At 34.7% G+C, this 20,521-nt stretch overlaps 1 long non-coding RNA gene across 1 annotated transcript; it reads left to right on the top strand.

Annotated features, from left to right (window-relative positions):
• Positions 1-746: 746 nt before the first annotated feature.
• On the top strand, positions 747-11,935 carry LOC110863703. Its single transcript, XR_002549301.2, has 2 exons — positions 747-845; positions 11,895-11,935. It is a non-coding gene; the product is annotated as an uncharacterized LOC110863703 (long non-coding RNA).
• Positions 11,936-20,521: the final 8,586 nt, after the last annotated feature.

The following is a 20,521-nucleotide window of genomic DNA, read 5'->3' on the forward strand; positions in this document are numbered from 1 at the left end:
TGACAGTAGTGTGACATTAGTGCTCGCCCCGCCGCAACGCGGATGGTGCATAATACTAGTTTGACTAAATTAATACCAATCGAGGACCCGCTGCGAAGCACGGATAATCCAACTAGTTTGATTAAATTCCTTAAGCAACATTTTGTAGTTTTTCTTTATTAAATTTAACTCGTGAGAAAAGACATCTTTTCATTAGGGTTTAAGTTATAACTTTTTTTAACGACAAATTTCTCTAATTTTATGTTATCTTTAATACTTAGAAACCAGTACCTTCCATTCCTTCACCTGGATTACCTTTTTTGGTGAACAACCATCTCACTAAAAAACATGGGCGAAACTAATTGACACAATTTACTTTACTTCATATACTAGGAAACAAAACATACTATGACCTCTCTCTGTTATCAGCAGGATAGGCAATGTTCCGTAAGCCTTACAAGTTATCAGAAGGTGATGTGGGCACATTCACGTTAGACAAGCAAGAAGGCGTCATAAATCTAACTCAATTGGTCAAGAGCAATAGACCAATCAAACAAGAAACTCCAATGGGAACACAATCATGTTATGGTGATGCGAATGTTCAGATGAAGATCAGTGGTCGCCAACTGAGAAACCTTGCAGTAGTGGTGGTGCTGGTGTGAAGGTTAATAAAACCAGTTGAGTTCTGTCTATTTTTTGTTTCTTTATTTACATGTACAAATTTAGTTAAACTGGTTTTTAACTAAGATTTTGCAGGTGATGAATACGATGATTTTGTTAAGGATGATGGTAAATTCCATAATGATGATGATGCAAATCTTTGCTTTGAAAGGGTGATTGGTCAGAGATCTTTCGGATATTCCATGGTAATACTTCTAAATTTTGTGAATTATTAATTTATTATTCTTTAAGTCACATAATAATGATGAACATATTTGTACCTTGTGATGTTAAAGGTTGATACTTAATGCTTCTCGGTGAAGAAATATATAAAATTGAAGTAGAAAAAATGTGTTTTCTTGTCATGTTACTACTGTAACACCTATACACCACAATGTGGCTCTGTTTCACTTAAATAAAACTGCATTAGTTGTACAATACCTCGAAATGAACCTTTTTTTTTCATGGGAAATGACCTAGCATTTTTTGTCACTTTCTTTAAATGTATACATAGTTTGGTAGTTGGTTTTTGGTTCGGTGGGTTGTTTGGCAACTTCTGAAAGATTAAGTGTTGAACCAGTAAGAAGTCTAAATCATTAAGAGCCAGTATAATGCTTAACCATTGAGAGACAAATATCTGACCAATTTAGATTATAGGTCCTAACCATTTAGCCTCAATATAATACTTAACCATTCAGAGGCAAATGTCTGAACCATTCAGACATCTGCTCACGAAACAAACAGTCTGAACCATTAAGTGCTGAACCAGTAAGATGTTTGAACCATTTGGAGCCCCATTAAGAGCTAAACAAACAGCCACCAAGTCTAACTGAATTTGGTTTTCGGTTCCACCTAAAGAAACTGTCAAACTGAACAACCCTATCTAGCGAGTGGTGTGGGTGGCAATGTGTGACGGAGATGTCATATTAGCATGAAAAATGTTTGTTCACTGACCGTGCGTTTTACAAAGTGAGTGGTGATCAATTTTTTTTAAACAGTTGAGTGTTAATTATTTTTAACCAATCACTTGTTAAATTAATAGTAAACGTTTGATATTTTTAAACATGAATGCATTTTTAAACATATATTACAGGCATCACATGTCAAAAGAGTGAATATGCATTTGTTAGTATATCAAGTTTTTTATTGTGGGTCGTAGTTCCTGCCAACCAAATTTGTGAAGGCTGCAGGACTAGAACATAAAGAGAGCGTAAAGTTGAAGGATCATGAAGGAAAAGAGTGGACAATGAGGTTAATAACGACACACGGAAAAAAAGGATCAATGAGGGTCAGATACTACTTATCAGCAGGATGGGCAATGTTCCGTAAGCATTACAGGCTATCAGAAGGTGATGTGGGCATATTCACGTTCGACAAGCAACAAGGCGTCATAAATCTAACTCAATTGATCAAGAGCAAAATACCCATCAAACAAGAAACTCCAATGGGAACACAATCATGTTATGGTGATGCGAATGTTCAGATTGAAGATCAATGGTCGCCAACTGAGAAACCTTGCAGCAGTGATGGTGCTGGTGTAAAGGTTAATAAAACCAGTTGAGTTCTGTCTCTTTTTTGTTTCTCCACAAATTTAGTTAAACTGGTTTTTAACTAAGATTTTGCAGGTGATGAATACGATGATGTTGTTAAGGATGATGGTAAATGCCGTAATGATGATGATGTAAATCTTTGCTTTGAAAGGGTGTTTGGTCAGAGATCTTTCAGAATGGTAATACTTCTAAATTTTGTGAATTATTAATTTTTATTTTTAATTCACATAATAATGATGAACATATTTGTAGTAGGGGTGCTCAAAATTATCCGTATCCAAAAATCCGATCCGAAATATCCAAAAGTTCGGTCGAATTTTTCGGATTCAGATAGTGATTTTAAAAATTTTCGGATATTTCGGATATCCGAAAATTTAATTTTTATTTTTTCCTTATAATAAACCCAAACACATAAATTTATATTTATATACTATTAATTTGAAACATTTGTATGCATGTTTGGTTGTAAGTTGAGCTTAAATAGTTGTACCTTAATCAAATATTTGTTGTAAGTTGTGCTCAAGTGTTTGGTTGTAAGTTGTGCTTAAGTGGTTGTACCTTAATCAAATATTGGTTGTAAGTTTTGCTTAAGTGGTTATACCTTATCAAATAATGGTTTCATTACCTTATCAAATTCAATCTGTCTTGTATGCATGTATGGTTGTAAATTGTGTTTAAGTGGTTGTACCCTAATCAAATAATCACCTAAAGAAACTGTCGAACTGAACAACCCTATCTAGCGAGTGGTGTGGGTGGCAATGTGTGACGGAGATGTCATATTAGCATGAAAAATGTTTGTTTACTGACCGTGCGTTTTACAAAGTGAGTGGTGATCAATTTTTTTTAAACAGTTGAGTGTTAGTTATTTTTAACCAATCACTTGTTAAATTAATAGTAAACGTTTAATATTTTTAAACATGAATGCATTTTTAAACATATATTACAGGCATCATGTAACACCTCGAAAAATTTCGTCCAATAATGTCTTGACACGTGTCATAAGGTTCCGGTATGTGAAAACAAACTTTAGAGGGACTAAAAGTGACAAACAGTGAAAACTATGGAACGTAAGGGTCCAAAGTGTCAACAATGGATAGATAGACTCTATGATAACCCTACATAATGTTCATAACCTTAAACGGATGGTTCATGGATCATACGACGCGGAAATTGCACCAAAGTGAGGAATTACAAACTATAGGGGCCAAAAGTGTCAACATGTTGAATTTATACCTCTGAGTGAACTTTTGGCAGACCCGAAGCTTTATAATGCTAAAATATACTCGCTAGAATATGTGGTTAAAATTTCGTGAAGTTTCGTCAACGTATGAGAAAGTTATGGCCAAAACCGCACTTGAGGGGTTAAAAGCGTCAACGTCGAATTTCATGGCTTTTCGGTTGAGCGCAAAGTTATCCGAGGACATTACCATGTTGGTAAATGTCCTAAGGTTCTTAGAAACCAAGTTTGGGGGTTTACGAGTCAAAATAAGCAGCCGAAACATCGCAAACAAGTACAGGGACCAAAGCTGCCAAGTTTGAAATTAGTTTGGCTGATCAGCAGGTCAGGCGACCCGCCTGGACAGGCCCAAGCGGGCCGCGTGGGACTACCAGTAACAGAATTCGCGAAAATGGGTTATTTGGGTCCGAATTTGAGTGTGTAACAGCTGTTTTTCACCTCCAATTGCTCCAATAAAAATGCATGCATGGCTAGGACAACAGTAACCTCTGAATTCAGCTTTAAATCAGTTCACAAGACCATTTCTTGGGCATTTGCAATTGTGATCAAGAACTCTTTCAACTCTCAAGAACTCTCAAGAACTCTCAAGGCACTTCTGGAACAAATCTGAACGACAAGGCAGCATCCTAGTGTTAACTAAGCATCAATAGGACCTTTGTAAGCTTCTAATTCAGTCCTTAATTCGTTCTAGCATAGGTTAATTGCCAAAAGTCAAACTAATTGTTCTTATACTTTGACTTTCTGATTAAACGAGTTTTACTCAGTCATTTCTCAAATTGAAACCACATATATGTTGGTATTTATGTGGGAAACAAACCCTCAAAAGGATATTCTCTGATTCCCACTATATGCATGCTAATTGTCGAGTCAAACTTGTTTCTAAAAAGTCAACAGAAGTTGTTTTTACAAAAATAAGCTTGAATGGTAATGTAAAGGACATGCAATTTGTTTGATCATCATAAATAACTTGTAATACATGTAAGAATATGTTTTATCATAATAAACTCGACAATCTTTAGTATAAATACGAATCGGAGCCGAAAGTCTTGTAAAACGACTATTTCGTAGGCTATCGATTCGGATTCGTACATGCATGTTTGAGATCTGTATTGGAGAGTATTTTTGACCATTATTATTTTGGTAAAACTCTCTGGAATTTTTGTTGTTGAGTCTATACTTAGCCGATTCATTTGCATGTTTCCGACTATGCTTAAAAGTTGACTATTTTGCCCTTTTTGATATAAAACATGATTTTTGGAAAAGTGAAAGAGTAGAAATCTTTATTCCTAATATATAAACTTGCACCGAAAATTTCGGATCAGTTGGCGGTCCAGATTGTGAGTTATGGCCATTAGCGTAAAACTATATTATAAAGTTACATAAACGGTCCTTTTCGTGTATAACCTATTTCTGGCCACGTTTTGATACAAAACTTTTTACCAACTGATGTATTATAATATTTTGGGATTTTAGATGATTTTTAATTAATTTTTGGCTGATCGTATCTTAGATCGCTTAGTTATTTCGGGTTATGTCGGTTTTGACCGTTTAAGCCATAAAATGAGTTTTACACATTCTTTTGACCCGAAACCTTTTTCTACTGATTTTATATGTTAAATAAATTATTTTGAGCCTTCTGGAAATATAAAAATCTCAGCTTTCATATATAAACCCGGAAACGGCTCTAAATTGCATTTTTAGCATTTTAAGCGCATAGTAAGCGTTATACTCGTTTTAAACATATAAGACTTATACCTACTGATGTAAATTACATATTTTCATATGATAACAGTAAGTATAATACGTTGAACTCAGATTTCCAGTTTTGGCATTTTTAGCCCTTGTGAAATTACTAAAATACCCCTACGGTGCATAGTTTGGTTTTAAATGATAAATTTGATATATGGGTCATACCCCACTGTTATAACATGTTAAGTTAAGTATATTTTCTGTATAAACCAGACCCGAAACCCAGATTTCTAATTTGACTCTTTTATAATCTTTTAAATGACCAAAATGCCCTTCTAAGGCATAAATTGAGTTTAAAACTATTCGGGGCATAATAGAACATGACTTACTGATGTTATATCATATTTAAAGCATATTATCTCAGGAAACTTGCATTTGACTCTTTTGGCTACCCGTAACGCCCTTTTTGCGTTCGGTTCGGTTTGCGTAACTAGTTTGCGTAAATTGACTGAAACGGGTCAAACGTTATCATTTTTATCTCAAAATCCAGAATGTATTTAGTATACCCATATTATACAAGTATTCAAACTTGTCGGGTCTAAATCACATTCTATCCGGTCTTTCGCTTAATCATGCGTAAACCGTATCATTCTTAAAACTAACCGGTCAAAGCTTAGGCTTAAATAAAAGACCCGTTAGAAATCTAATAGGTTATTATAAACCTTTGTTCCAGATTAGGAGGCCCAGTAAAAGCTACCAACACTTATCATTTGTGACTTATACTTGCTCAGGTAAATACATTTTGACTTATTTTCCCTATACGGGCTTGGGGTACGGTATTTAAAATACCGCTTGATCGGGCGCACAAGTCCTGCACCTTATGGGTGTACAGTCTTGAATAGCTTGTGCGACTCGTTTAAACAGTCTTGTCTTACTTTAGGCTTTGGGGGGTTATTGACCGTGTCCCGGATATCCTTGGCATTATCTTACGAGATGGCCACGACCAGAGCACGGGGTGTAGGCGTACACTCGGCGTGTATAACTCTTTAATGTGGTGTGTCATTTAATCTTTAGCCCGGACAGTAGATCCCGGGCCACCAAAGATACGAGTGCATGTAATTCGTTCACAAGTTTATATTGCATAATTATCCCAAGTTAATAAAAATATTTATGCCTTGTGCATTTAAATCAATTTTCAATCATTTTCAAAATGAGTCAGTCGATTTGTATTTACCAGTGTAAACTGACGTATTTTTCCCAAAAGGTTAAGTGCAGGTACTATACGAACTAGGCTGGCTGTTTCCTAAGAGCGTCCACTATAGTCTCGCAAGCTCGGACGACAAAATATCTGTTGAACAATTTTTATCTTATTTTTATTTGATCCGCCTGTGGATCCGTTTCAACTACTTATGATGTTGTTATGTCATTTTAATTAAAAGTTGAAATGTATCTATTCTGCTTCCGCTGTGCATTATTATATTGTGTCGATTGTCAATGACGATGCCAACTACGTCACTGTACCCCACACCGGGCCCACCGGTGACACGTGGAGATCGGGGTGTGACACATCACATGTCAAAAGAGGGAGTATGCATTTGTTAATATATCAAGTTTTTTTATTGTGGGTCGTAGTTCCTGCCAACCAAATTTGTGAAGGCTGCAGGACTAGAACATAAAGAGAGCGTAAAGTTGAAGGATCATGAAGGAAAAGAGTGGACAATGAGGTTAATAACGACACACGGAAAAAAAGGATCAATGAGGGTCAGATACTACTTATCAGCAGGATGGGCAATGTTCCGTAAGCATTACAGGCTATCAGAAGGTGATGTGGGCATATTCACGTTCGACAAGCAACAAGGCGTCATAAATCTAACTCAATTGATCAAGAGCAAAATACCCATCAAACAAGAAACTCCAATGGGAACACAATCATGTTATGGTGATGCGAATGTTCAGATTGAAGATCAATGGTCGCCAACTGAGAAACCTTGCAGCAGTGATGGTGCTGGTGTAAAGGTTAATAAAACCAGTTGAGTTCTGTCTCTTTTTTGTTTCTCTACAAATTTAGTTAAACTGGTTTTTAACTAAGATTTTGCAGGTGATGAATACGATGATGTTGTTAAGGATGATGGTAAATGTCGTAATGATGATGATGTAAATCTTTGCTTTGAAAGGGTGTTTGGTCAGAGATCTTTCAGAATGGTAATACTTCTAAATTTTGTGAATTATTAATTTTTATTTTTAATTCACATAATAATGATGAACATATTTGTAGTAGGGGTGCTCAAAATTATCCGTATCCAAAAATCCGATCCGAAATATCCAAAAGTTCGGTCGAATTTTTCGGATTCAGATAGTGATTTTAAAAATTTTCGGATATTTCGGATATCCGAAAATTTAATTTTTATTTTTTCCTTATAATAAACCCAAACACATAAATTTATATTTATATACTATTAATTTGAAACATTTGTATGCATGTTTGGTTGTAAGTTGAGCTTAAATAGTTGTACCTTAATCAAATATTTGTTGTAAGTTGTGCTCAAGTGTTTGGTTGTAAGTTGTGCTTAAGTGGTTGTACCTTAATCAAATATTGGTTGTAAGTTTTGCTTAAGTGGTTATACCTTATCAAATAATGGTTTCATTACCTTATCAAATTCAATTTGTCTTGTATGCATGTATGGTTGTAAATTGTGTTTAAGTGGTTGTACCCTAATCAAATAATCACCTAAAGAAACTGTCGAACTGAACAACCCTATCTAGCGAGTGGTGTGGGTGGCAATGTGTGACGGAGATGTCATATTAGCATGAAAAATGTTTGTTTACTGACCGTGCGTTTTACAAAGTGAGTGGTGATCAATTTTTTTTAAACAGTTGAGTGTTAGTTATTTTTAACCAATCACTTGTTAAATTAATAGTAAACGTTTAATATTTTTAAACATGAATGCATTTTTAAACATATATTACAGGCATCACATGTCAAAAGAGTGAGTATGCATTTGTTAATATATCAAGTTTTTTTTATTGTGGGTCGTAGTTGCTGCCAATCAAATTTGTGAAGGCTGCAGGACTATAACATAAAGAGAGCGTAAAGTTGAAGGATCATGAAGGAAAAGAGTGGAAAATGAGGTTAATAACGACACACGGAAAAAAAGGATCAATGAGGGTCAGATACTACTTATCAGCAGGATGGGCAATGTTCCGTAAGCATTACAGGCTATCAGAATGTGATGTGGGCATATTCACGTTCGACAAGCAACAAGGCGTCATAAATCTAACTCAACTGATCAAGAGCAAAGGACCCATCAAACAAGAAACTCCAATGGGAACACAATCATGTTATGGTGATGCGAATGTTCAGATTGAAGATCAATGGTCGCCAACTGAGAAACCTTGCAGCAGTGATGGTGCTGGTGTAAAGTTTAATAAAACCAGTTGAGTTCTGTCTCTTTTTTGTTTCTCTACAAATTTAGTTAAACTGGTTTTTAACTAAGATTTTGCAGGTGATGAATACGATGATGTTGTTAAGGATGATGGTAAATGCCGTAATGATGATGATGTAAATCTTTGCTTTGAAAGGGTGTCTGGTCAAAGATCTTTCAGAATAGTAATACTTCTAAATTTTGTGAATTATTAATTTTTATTTTTAATTCACATAATAATGATGAACATATTTGTAGTAGGGGTGTTCAAAATTATCCGTATCCAAAAATCCGATCCGAAATATCCAAAACTTCGGTCGAATTTTTCGGATTCAGATAGTGATTTTAAAAATTTTCGGATATTTCGGATATCCGAAAATTTAATTTTTATTTTTCTCTTATAATAAACCCAAACACATAAATTTATATTTATAAACTATTAATTTGAAACATTTGTATGCATGTTTGGTTGTAACTTAAGCTTAAATAGTTGTACCTTAATCAAATATTTGTTGTAAGTTGTGCTCAAGTGGTTGGTTGTAAGTTGTGCTTAAGTGGTTGTACCTTAATCAAATATTGGTTGTAAGTTTTGCTTAAGTGGTTATACCTTATCAAATAATGGTTTCATTACCTTACCAAATTCAATCTGTTTTGTATGCATGTATGGTTGTAAATTTTGTTTAAGTGGTTGTACCCTAATCAAATAATCACCTAAAGAAACTGTCAAACTGAACAACCCTATCTAGCGAGTGGTGTGGGTGGCAATGTGTGACGGAGATGTCATATTAGCATGAAAAATGTTTGTTTACTGACCGTGCGTTTTACAAAGTGAGTGGTGATCATTTTTTTTTAAACAGTTGAGTGTTAATTATTTTTAACCAATCACTTGTTAAATTAATAGTAAACGTTTAATATTTTTAAACATGAATGCATTTTTAAACATATATTACAGGCATCACATGTCAAAACAGTGAGTATGCATTTGTTAATATATCAAGTTTTTTTATTGTGGGTCGTAGTTGCTACCAACCAAATTTGTGAAGGCTGCAGGACTAGAACACAAAGAGAGCGTAAAGTTGAAGGATCATGAAGGAAAAGAGTGGACAATGAGGTTAATAACGACACGCGGAAAAAAAGGATCAATGAGGGTCAGATACTACTTATCAGCAGGATGGGCAATGTTCCGTAAGCATTACAGGCTATCAGAAGGTGATGTGGGCATATTCACGTTCGACAAGCAACAAGGCGTCATAAATCTAACTCAATTGATCAAGAGCAAAATACCCATCAAACAAGAAACTCCAATGGGAACACAATCATGTTATGGTGATGCGAATGTTCAGATTGAAGATCAATGGGCGCCAACTGAGAAACCTTGCAACAGTGATGGTGCTGGTGTAAAGGTTAATAAAACCAGTTGAGTTCTGTCTCTTTTTTGTTTCTCTACAAATTTAGTTAAACTGGTTTTTAACTAAGATTTTGCAGGTGATGAATACGATGATGTTGTTAAGGATGATGGTAAATGCCGTAATGATGATGATGTAAATCTTTGCTTTGAAAGTGTGTTTGGTCAGAGATCTTTCAGAATGGTAATACTTCTAAATTTTGTGAATTATTAATTTTTATTTTTAATTCACATAATAATGATGAACATATTTGTAGTAGGGGTGCTCAAAATTATCCGTATCCAAAAATCCGATCCGAAATATCCAAAAGTTCGGTCGAATTTTTCGGATTCAGATAGTGATTTTAAAAATTTTCGGATATTTCGGATATCCGAAAATTTAATTTTTATTTTTTCCTTATAATAAACCCAAACACATAAATTTATATTTATATACTATTAATTTGAAACATTTGTATGCATGTTTGGTTGTAAGTTGAGCTTAAATAGTTGTACCTTAATCAAATATTTGTTGTAAGTTGTGCTCAAGTGTTTGGTTGTAAGTTGTGCTTAAGTGGTTGTACCTTAATCAAATATTGGTTGTAAGTTTTGCTTAAGTGGTTATACCTTATCAAATAATGGTTTCATTACCTTACCAAATTCAATCTGTTTTGTATGCATGTATGGTTGTAAATTGTGTTTAAGTGGTTGTACCCTAACCAAATAATCACCTAAAGAAACTGTCGAACTAAACAACCCTATCTAGCGAGTGGTGTGGGTGGCAATGTGTGACGGAGATGTCATATTAGCATGAAAAATGTTTGTTCACTGACCGTGCGTTTTACAAAGTGAGTGGTGATCAATTTTTTTTAAACAGTTGAGTGTTAATTATTTTTAACCAATCACTTGTTAAATTAATAGTAAACGTTTAATATTTTTAAACATGAATGCATTTTTAAACATATATTACAGGTATCACACTATGTTGCACTGGGACGGGTACGGGAACGGGGTACGGGGACGGGTACGGGAACGGGAAACGGCAAAACTAAAAAGTTCAAGAAGCGGGGACGGGACGGGTACGGGAATAAAAACATATAAAAAAATAAATATATATTAAAGATAATGTAACACAAAACCCAAAATAGTTAAATATACTTAATTTTTAGGCATAAATAATTTAAGTTTTAAAAGATATAAAAAAAATAACTCAAAACTAATTTTTAAAAAATTAAACATAAAAAAACATTACGTATGAAAGTCAATACAAGAAAGAAATTCTATTATTAATTATGCATATTATACATTACAAAAATTATTAAACGTGGCTCTTCATTGTGTTTTTACTTTTTACATGTTCTAAAACAAGACCTAGGATTTGAAATAAACTAAATAAAATATAAAGGAAATAAAAAATGAAAACTTTTATGGGGAATTGAATTGGAGACAGCTGTATATGCAATAACAATAGGTAAAGTAAAATTTTTGAAGGAAACAATACACAGAGAAAAAGAAATCGGAGAAACGACACCCTACTTTCCCACTGCCGTCGTCTTCTATCTCTCTCGTCTCTACCCTCTCTTCTCGAGTGCCTCTAACCTATCTCACCGGAAAACATCTTCCCCCTTTTTCCGTACCTCCGGTGTCCTTTTTTCTCCGGCGGATGCTGATCTCCGGCGACCTCCTCTCCCTGGATCTCTTTTTTTTTTAAAAACCAAATAAAATTACGGAAACATGCCGGAAACGTTTCCTGCACGTCCCCAACATGCCGTCCCCTTCTGCGTCACCTTTCCTGCCGTACCCAACATGCCGGGGACGTTTCCCGGCCGTCCCCGTGTCGTTTCCGTCCCCTAGCAGTCCCCGGGACGGGAGACGGCACCTAATTGGCGTTTCCGTGCTTCCGAGGTATCACATGTCAAAAGAGTGAGTATGCATTTGTTAATATATCAAGTTTTTTTTATTGTGGGTCGTAGTTGCTGCCAACCAAATTTGTGAAGGCTGCAGGACTAGAACATAAAGAGAGCGTAAAGTTGAAGGATCATGAAGGAAAAGAGTGGACAATGAGGTTAATAACGACACACGGAAAAAAAAAGAATCAATGAGGGTCAGATACTACTTATCAGCAGGATGGGCAATGTTCCGTAAGCATTACAGGCTATCAGAAGGTGATGTGAGCATATTCACGTTCGACAAGCAACAAGGCGTCATAAATCTAACTCAATTGATCAAGAGCAAAATACCCATCAAACAAGAAACTCCAATGGGAACACAATCATGTTATGGTGATGCGAATGTTCAGATTGAAGATCAATGGGCGCCAACTGAGAAACCTTGCAACAGTGATGGTGCTGGTGTAAAGGTTAATAAAACCAGTTGAGTTCTGTCTCTTTTTTGTTTCTCTACAAATTTAGTTAAACTGGTTTTAACTAAGATTTTGCAGATGATGAATACGATGATGTTGTTAAGGATGATGGTAAACGCCGTAATGATGATGATGTAAATCTTTGCTTTGTAAGGGTGTTTGGTCAGAGATCTTTCAGAATGGTAATATTTCTAAATTTTGTGAATTATTAATTTTTATTTTTAATTCACATAATAATGATGAACATATTTGTAGTAGGGGTGCTCAAAATTATCCGTATCCAAAAATCCGATCCGAAATATCCAAAAGTTCGGTCGAATTTTTCGGATTCAGATAGTGATTTTAAAAATTTTCGGATATTTCGGATATCCGAAAATTTAATTTTTATTTTTTCCTTATAATAAACCCAAACACATAAATTTATATTTATATACTATTAATTTGAAACATTTGTATGCATGTTTGGTTGTAAGTTGAGCTTAAATAGTTGTACCTTAATCAAATATTTGTTGTAAGTTGTGCTCAAGTGTTTGGTTGTAAGTTGTGCTTAAGTGGTTGTACCTTAATCAAATATTGGTTGTAAGTTTTGCTTAAGTGGTTATACCTTATCAAATAATGGTTTCATTACCTTACCAAATTCAATCTGTTTTGTATGCATGTATGGTTGTAAATTGTGTTTAAGTGGTTGTACCCTAACCAAATAATCACCTAAAGAAACTGTCGAACTGAACAACCCTATCTAGCGAGTGGTGTGGGTGGCAATGTGTGACGGAGATGTCATATTAGCAAGAAAAATGTTTGTTCACTGACCGTGCGTTTTACAAAGTGAGTGGTGATCAATTTTTTTTAAACAGTTGAGTGTTAATTATTTTTAACCAATCACTTGTTAAATTAATAGTAAACGTTTAATATTTTTAAACATGAATGCATTTTTAAACATATATTACAGGTATCACACTATGTTGCACTGGGACGGGTACGGGAACGGGGTACGGGGACGGGTACGGGAACGGGAAACGGCAAAACTAAAAAGTTCAAGAAGCGGGGACGGGACGGGTACGGGAATAAAAACATATAAAAAAATAAATATATATTAAAGATAATGTAACACAAAACCTCAAAATAGTTAAATATACTTAATTTTTTAGGCATAAATAATTTAAGTTTTAAAAGATATAAAAAAATAACTCAAAACTAATTTTTAAAAAATTAAACATAAAAAAACATTACGTATGAAAGTCAATACAAGAAAGAAATTCTATTATTAATTATGCATATTATACATTACAAAAATTATTAAACGTGGCTCTTCATTGTGTTTTTACTTTTTACATGTTCTAAAACAAGACCTAGGATTTGAAATAAACTAAATAAAATATAAAGGAAATAAAAAATGAAAACTTTTATGGGGAATTGAATTGGAGACAGCTGTATATGCAATAACAATAGGTAAAGTAAAATTTTTGAAGGAAACAATACACAGAGAAAAAGAAATCGGAGAAACCACACCTTACTTTCCCACTGCTGTCGTCTTCTATCTCTCTCGTCTCTACCCTCTCTTCTCGAGTGCCTCTAACCTATCTCACCGGAAAACATCTTCCCCCTTTTTCCGTACCTCCGGTGTCCTTTTTTCTCCGGCGGATGCTGATCTCCGGCGACCTCCTCTCTCTAGATCTCTTTTTTTTTAAAACCAAAAAAAATTACGGAAACATGCCGGAAACGTTTCCTGCACGTCCCCAACATGCCGTCCCCTTCTGCGTCACCTTTCCTGCCGTACCCAACATGCCGAGGACGTTTCCCGGCCGTCCCCGTGCCGTTTCCGTCCCCTAGCAGTCCCCGGGACGGGAGACGGCACCTAATTGGCGTTTCCGTGCTTCCGAGGTATCACATGTCAAAAGAGTGAGTATGCATTTGTTAATATATCAAGTTTTTTTTATTGTGGGTCGTAGTTGCTGCCAACCAAATTTGTGAAGGCTGCAGGACTAGAACATAAAGAGAGCGTAAAGTTGAAGGATCATGAAGGAAAAGAGTGGACAATGAGGTTAATAACGACACACGGAAAAAAAAAGGATCAATGAGGGTCAGATACTACTTATCAGCAGGATGGGCAATGTTCCGTAAGCATTACAGGCTATCAGAAGGTGATGTGGGCATATTCACGTTCGACAAGCAACAAGGCGTCATAAATCTAACTCAATTGATCAAGAGCAAAATACCCATCAAACAAGAAACTCCAATGGGAACACAATCATGTTATGGTGATGCGAATGTTCAGATTGAAGATCAACGGTCGCCAACTGAGAAACCTTGCAGCAGTGATGGTGCTGGTGTAAAGGTTAATAAAACCAGTTGAGTTCTGTCTCTTTTTTGTTTCTCTACAAATTTAGTTAAACTGGTTTTTAACTAAGATTTTGCAGGTGATGAATACGATGATGTTGTTAAGGATGATGGTAAATGCCGTAATGATGATGATGTAAATCTTTGCTTTGAAAGGGTGTTTGGTCAGAGATCTTTCAGAATGGTAATACTTCTAAATTTTGTGAATTATTAATTTTTATTTTTAATTCACATAATAATGATGAACATATTTGTAGTAGGGGTGCTCAAAATTATCCGTATCCAAAAATCCGATCCGAAATATCCAAAAGTTCGGTCGAATTTTTCGGATTCAGATAGTGATTTTAAAAATTTTCGGATATTTCGGATATCCGAAAATTTAATTTTTATTTTTTCCTTCTAATAAACCCAAACACATAAATTTATATTTATATACTATTAATTTGAAACATTTGTATGCATGTTTGGTTGTAAGTTGAGCTTAAATAGTTGTACCTTAATCAAATATTTGTTGTAAGTTGTGCTCAAGTGTTTGGTTGTAAGTTGTGCTTAAGTGGTTGTACCTTAATCAAATATTGGTTGTAAGTTTTGCTTAAGTGGTTATACCTTATCAAATAATGGTTTCATTACCTTACCAAATTCAATCTGTTTTGTATGCATGTATGGTTGTAAATTGTGTTTAAGTGGTTGTACCCTAACCAAATAATCACCTAAAGAAACTGTCGAACTGAACAACCCTATCTAGCGAGTGGTGTGGGTGGCAATGTGTGACGGAGATGTCATATTAGCATGAAAAATGTTTGTTCACTGACCGTGCGTTTTACAAAGTGAGCGGTGATCAATTTTTTTTAAACAGTTGAGTGTTAATTATTTTTAACCAATCACTTGTTAAATTAATAGTAAACGTTTAATATTTTTAAACATGAATGCATTTTTAAACATATATTACATGTATCACACTATGTTGCACTGGGACGGGTACGGGAACGGGGTACGGGGACGGGTACGGGAACGGGAAACGGCAAAACTAAAAAGTTCAAGAAGCGGGGACGGGACGGGTACGGGAATAAAAACATATAAAAAAATAAATATATATTAAAGATAATGTAACACAAAACCCCAAAATAGTTAAATATACTTAATTTTTTAGGCATAAATAATTTAAGTTTTAAAAGATATAAAAAAAATAACTCAAAACTAATTTTTAAAAAATTAAACATAAAAAAACATTACGTATGAAAGTCAATACAAGAAAGAAATTCTATTATTAATTATGCATATTATACATTACAAAAATTATTAAACGTGGCTCTTCATTGTGTTTTTACTTTTTACATGTTCTAAAACAAGACCTAGGATTTGAAATAAACTAAATAAAATATAAAGAAAATAAAAAATGAAAACTTTTATGGGGAATTGAATTGGAGACAGCTGTATATGCAATAACAATAGGTAAAGTAAAATTTTTGAAGGAAACAATACACAGAGAAAAAGAAATCGGAGAAACCACACCCTACTTTCCCACTGCCGTCGTCTTCTATCTCTCTCGTCTCTACCCTCTCTTCTCGAGTGCCTTTAACCTATCTCACCGGAAAACATCTTCCCCCTTTTTCCGTACCTCCGGTGTCCTTTTTTCTCCGGCGGATGCTGATCTCCGGCGACCTCCTCTCTCTAGATCTCTTTTTTTTTAAAACCAAAAAAAATAACGGAAACATGCCGGAAACGTTTCCTGCACGTCCCCAACATGCCGTCCCCTTCTGCGTCACCTTTCCTGCCGTACCCAACATGCCGAGGACGTTTCCCGGCCGTCCCCGTGCCGTTTCCGTCCCCTAGCAGTCCCCGGGACGGGAGACGGCACCTAATTGGCGTTTCCGTGCTTCCGAGGTATCACATGTCAAAAGAGTGAGTATGCATTTGTTAATATATCAAGTTTTTTTTATTGTGGGTCGTAGTTGCTGCCAACCAAATTTGTGAAGGCTGCTGGACTAGAACATAAAGAGAGCGTAAAGTTGAAGGATCATGAAGGAAAAGAGTGGAAAATGAGGTTAATAACGACACACGGAAAAAAAAGGATCAATGAGGGTCAGATACTACTTATCAGCAGGATGGGCAATGTTCCGTAAGCATTACAGGCTATCAGAATGTGATGTGGGCATATTCACGTTCGACAAGCAACAAGGCGTCATAAATCTAACTCAATTGATCAAGAGCAAAAGACCCATCAAACAAGAAACTCCAATGGGAACACAATCATGTTATGGTGATGCGAATGTTCAGATTGAAGATCAATGGTCGCCAACTGAGAAACCTTGCAGCAGTGATGGTGCTGGTGTAAAGGTTAATAAAACCAGTTGAGTCCTGTCTCTTTTTTGTTTCTCTACAAATTTAGTTAAAGTGGTTTTTAACTAAGATTTTGCAGGTGATGAATACGATGATGTTATTAAGGATGATGGTAAATGCCGTAATGATGATGATGTAAATCTTTGCTTTGAAAGGGTGTCTGGTCAGAGATCTTTCAGAATAGTAATACTTCTAAATTTTGTGAATTATTAATTTTTATTTTTAATTCACATAATAATGATGAACATATTTGTAGTAGGGGTGTTTAAAATTATCGGTATCCAAAAATCCGATCCGAAATATCCAAAAGTTCGGTCGAATTTTTCGGATTCAGATAGTGATTTTAAAAATTTTCGGATATTTCGGATATCCGAAAATTTAATTTTTATTTTTTCCTTATAATAAACCCAAACACATAAATTTATATTTATAAACTATTAATTTGAAACATTTGTATGCATGTTTGGTTGTAAGTTGAGCTTAAATAGTTGTACCTTAATCAAATATTTGTTGTAAGTTGTGCTCAAGTGTTTGGTTGTAAGTTGTGCTTAAGTGGTTGTACCTTAATCAAATATTGGTTGTAAGTTTTGCTTAAGTGGTTATACCTTATCAAATAATGGTTTCATTACCTTACCAAATTCAATCTGTTTTGTATGCATGTATGGTTGTAAATTGTGTTTAAGTGGTTGTACCCTAATCAAATAATCACCTAAAGAAACTGTCAAACTGAACAACCCTATCTAGCGAGTGGTGTGGGTGGCAATGTGTGACGGAGATGTCATATTAGCATGAAAAATGTTTGTTCACTGACCGTGCGTTTTACAAAGTGAGTGGTGATCAATTTTTTTTTAAACAGTTGAGTGTTAATTATTTTTAACCAATCACTTGTTAAATTAATAGTAAACGTTTAATATTTTTAAACATGAATGCATTTTTAAACATATATTACAGGAATCACATGTCAAAAGAGTGAGTATGCATTTGTTTATATATCAAGTTTTTTTTGTTGTGGGTCGTAGTTGCTGCCAACCAAATTTGTGAAGGCTGCTGGACTAGAACATAAAGAGAGCGTAAAGTTGAAGGATCATGAAGGAAAAGAGTGGACAATGAGGTTAATAACGACACACGAAAAAAAAAAGATCAATGAAGGTCAGATACTACTTATCAGCAGGATGGGCAATGTTCCGTAAGCATTACATGCTATCAGAAGGTGATGTGGGCATATTCACGTTCTACAAGCAACAAGGCGTCATAAATCTAACTCAATTGATCAAGAGCAAAAGACCCATCAAACAAGAAACTCCAATGGGAACACAATCATGTTATGGTGATGCGAATGTTCAGATTGAAGATCAATGGTCGCCAACTGAGAAACCTTGCAGCAGTGATGGTGCTGGTGTAAAGGTTAATAAAACCAGTTGAGTTCTGTCTCTTTTTTATTTCTCTACAAATTTAGTTAAACTGGTTTTTAACTAAGATTTTGCAGGTGATGAATACGATGATGTTGTTAAGGATGATGGTAAATGCCGTAATGATGATGATGTAAATCTTTGCTTTGAAAGGGTGTTTGGTCAGAGATCTTTCAGAATGGTAATACTTCTAAATTTTGTGAATTATTAATTTTTATTTTTAACTCACATAATACTGATGAACATATTTGTAGTAGGGGTGTTCAAAATTATCCGTATCCAAAAATCCGATCCGAAATATCCAAAAGTTCGGTCGAATTTTTCGGATTTAGATAGTGATTTTAAAAATTTTCGGATATTTCGGATATCCGAAAATTTAATTTTGATTTTTTCCTTATAATAAACCCAAACACATAAATTTATATTTATATACTATTAATTTGAAACATTTGTATGCATGTTTGGTTGTAAGTTGAGCTTAAATAGTTGTACCTTAATCAAATATTTGTTGTAAGTTGTGCTCAAGTGTTTGGTTGTAAGTTGTGCTTAAGTGGTTGTACCTTAATCAAATATTGGTTGTAAGTTTTGCTTAAGTGGTTGTACGTTATCAAATAATGGTTTCATTACCTTACCAAATTCAATCTGTTTTGTATGCATGTATGGTTGTGAATTGTGTTTAAGTGGTTGTACCCTAATCAAATAATCACCTAAAGAAACTGTCAAACTGAACAACCCATTCTAGCGAGTGGTGTGGGTGGCAATGTGTGACGGAGATGTCATATTAGCATGAAAAATGTTTGTTCACTGACCGTGCGTTTTACAAAGTGAGTGGTGATCAATTTTTTTTAAACAGTTGAGTGTTAATTATTTTTAACCAATCACTTGTTAAATTAATAGTAAACGTTTAATATTTTTAAACATGAATGCATTTTTAAACATATATTACCGGCATCACATGTCAAAAGAGTGAGTATGTATTTGTTAATATATCAAGTTTTTTTTTATTGTGGGTCGTAGTTGCTGCCAACCAAATTTGTGAAGGCTGCAGGACTAGAACATAAAGAGAGCGTAAAGTTGAAGGATCATGAAGGAAAAGAGTGGACAATGAGGTTAATAACGACACACGAAAAAAAAAGGATCAATGAGGGTCAGATACTACTTATCAGCAGGATGGGCAATGTTCCGTAAGCATTACAGGCTATCAGAAGGTGATGTGGGCATATTCACGTTCGACAAGCAACAAGGCGTCATAAATCTAACTCAATTGATCAAGAGCAAAAGACCCATCAAACAAGAAACTCCAATGGGAACACAATCATGTTATGGTGATGCGAATGTTCAGATTGAAGATCAATGGTCGCCAACTGAGAAACCTTGCAGCAGTGATGGTGCTGGTGTAAAGGTTAATAAAACCAGTTGAGTTCTGTCTCTTTTTTGTTTCTCTACAAATTTAGTTAAACTGGTTTTTAACTAAGATTTTGCAGGTGATGAATACGATGATGTTGTTAAGGATGATGGTAAATGCCGTAATGATGATGATGTAAATCTTTGCTTTGAAAGGGTGTTTGGTCAGAGATCTTTCAGAATAGTAATACTTCTAAATTTTGTGAATTATTAATTTTTATTTTTAATTCATATAATAATGATGAACATATTTGTAGTAGGGGTCTTCAAAATTATCCGTATCCAAAAATCCGATCCGAAATATCCAAAAGTTCGGTCGAATTTTTCGGATTCAGATAGTAATTTTAAAAATTTTCGGATTCAGATAGTGATTGAAAAATTTAGTAATTGGTAATCCCTCAGTAACTTTCTTAGCAAACAGTTGCAAATTACATTACCCACTAGCAAAATTTCGAAGGGAGGTTACCAACATAGATTCATTGGTGATGTCCTCTACCGACAGGTATAGTTGATATCATCGTATTTGTAGTGTTTTACGATATACCATGATTAGTTGTGAGGTTATGCGCATGTACCAAAGATAAAGTTCACAATAATGCATTTTTATTATTGGATAACCATTCATTTTGATGTGACCTCATGATTTAGTGGCTTAATCACTAAATATCTCTTACAATCTAAACTACTAAAATATTATTGGTGTTTCAAAAATACACTACCATGTATTTTCCCAACTTTTAAGATATTC

The sequence above is a fragment of the Helianthus annuus genome, chromosome 6 (genome assembly GCF_002127325.2).
Source record: "Helianthus annuus cultivar XRQ/B chromosome 6, HanXRQr2.0-SUNRISE, whole genome shotgun sequence".
NCBI classification, from domain to species: domain Eukaryota; kingdom Viridiplantae; phylum Streptophyta; class Magnoliopsida; order Asterales; family Asteraceae; genus Helianthus; species Helianthus annuus.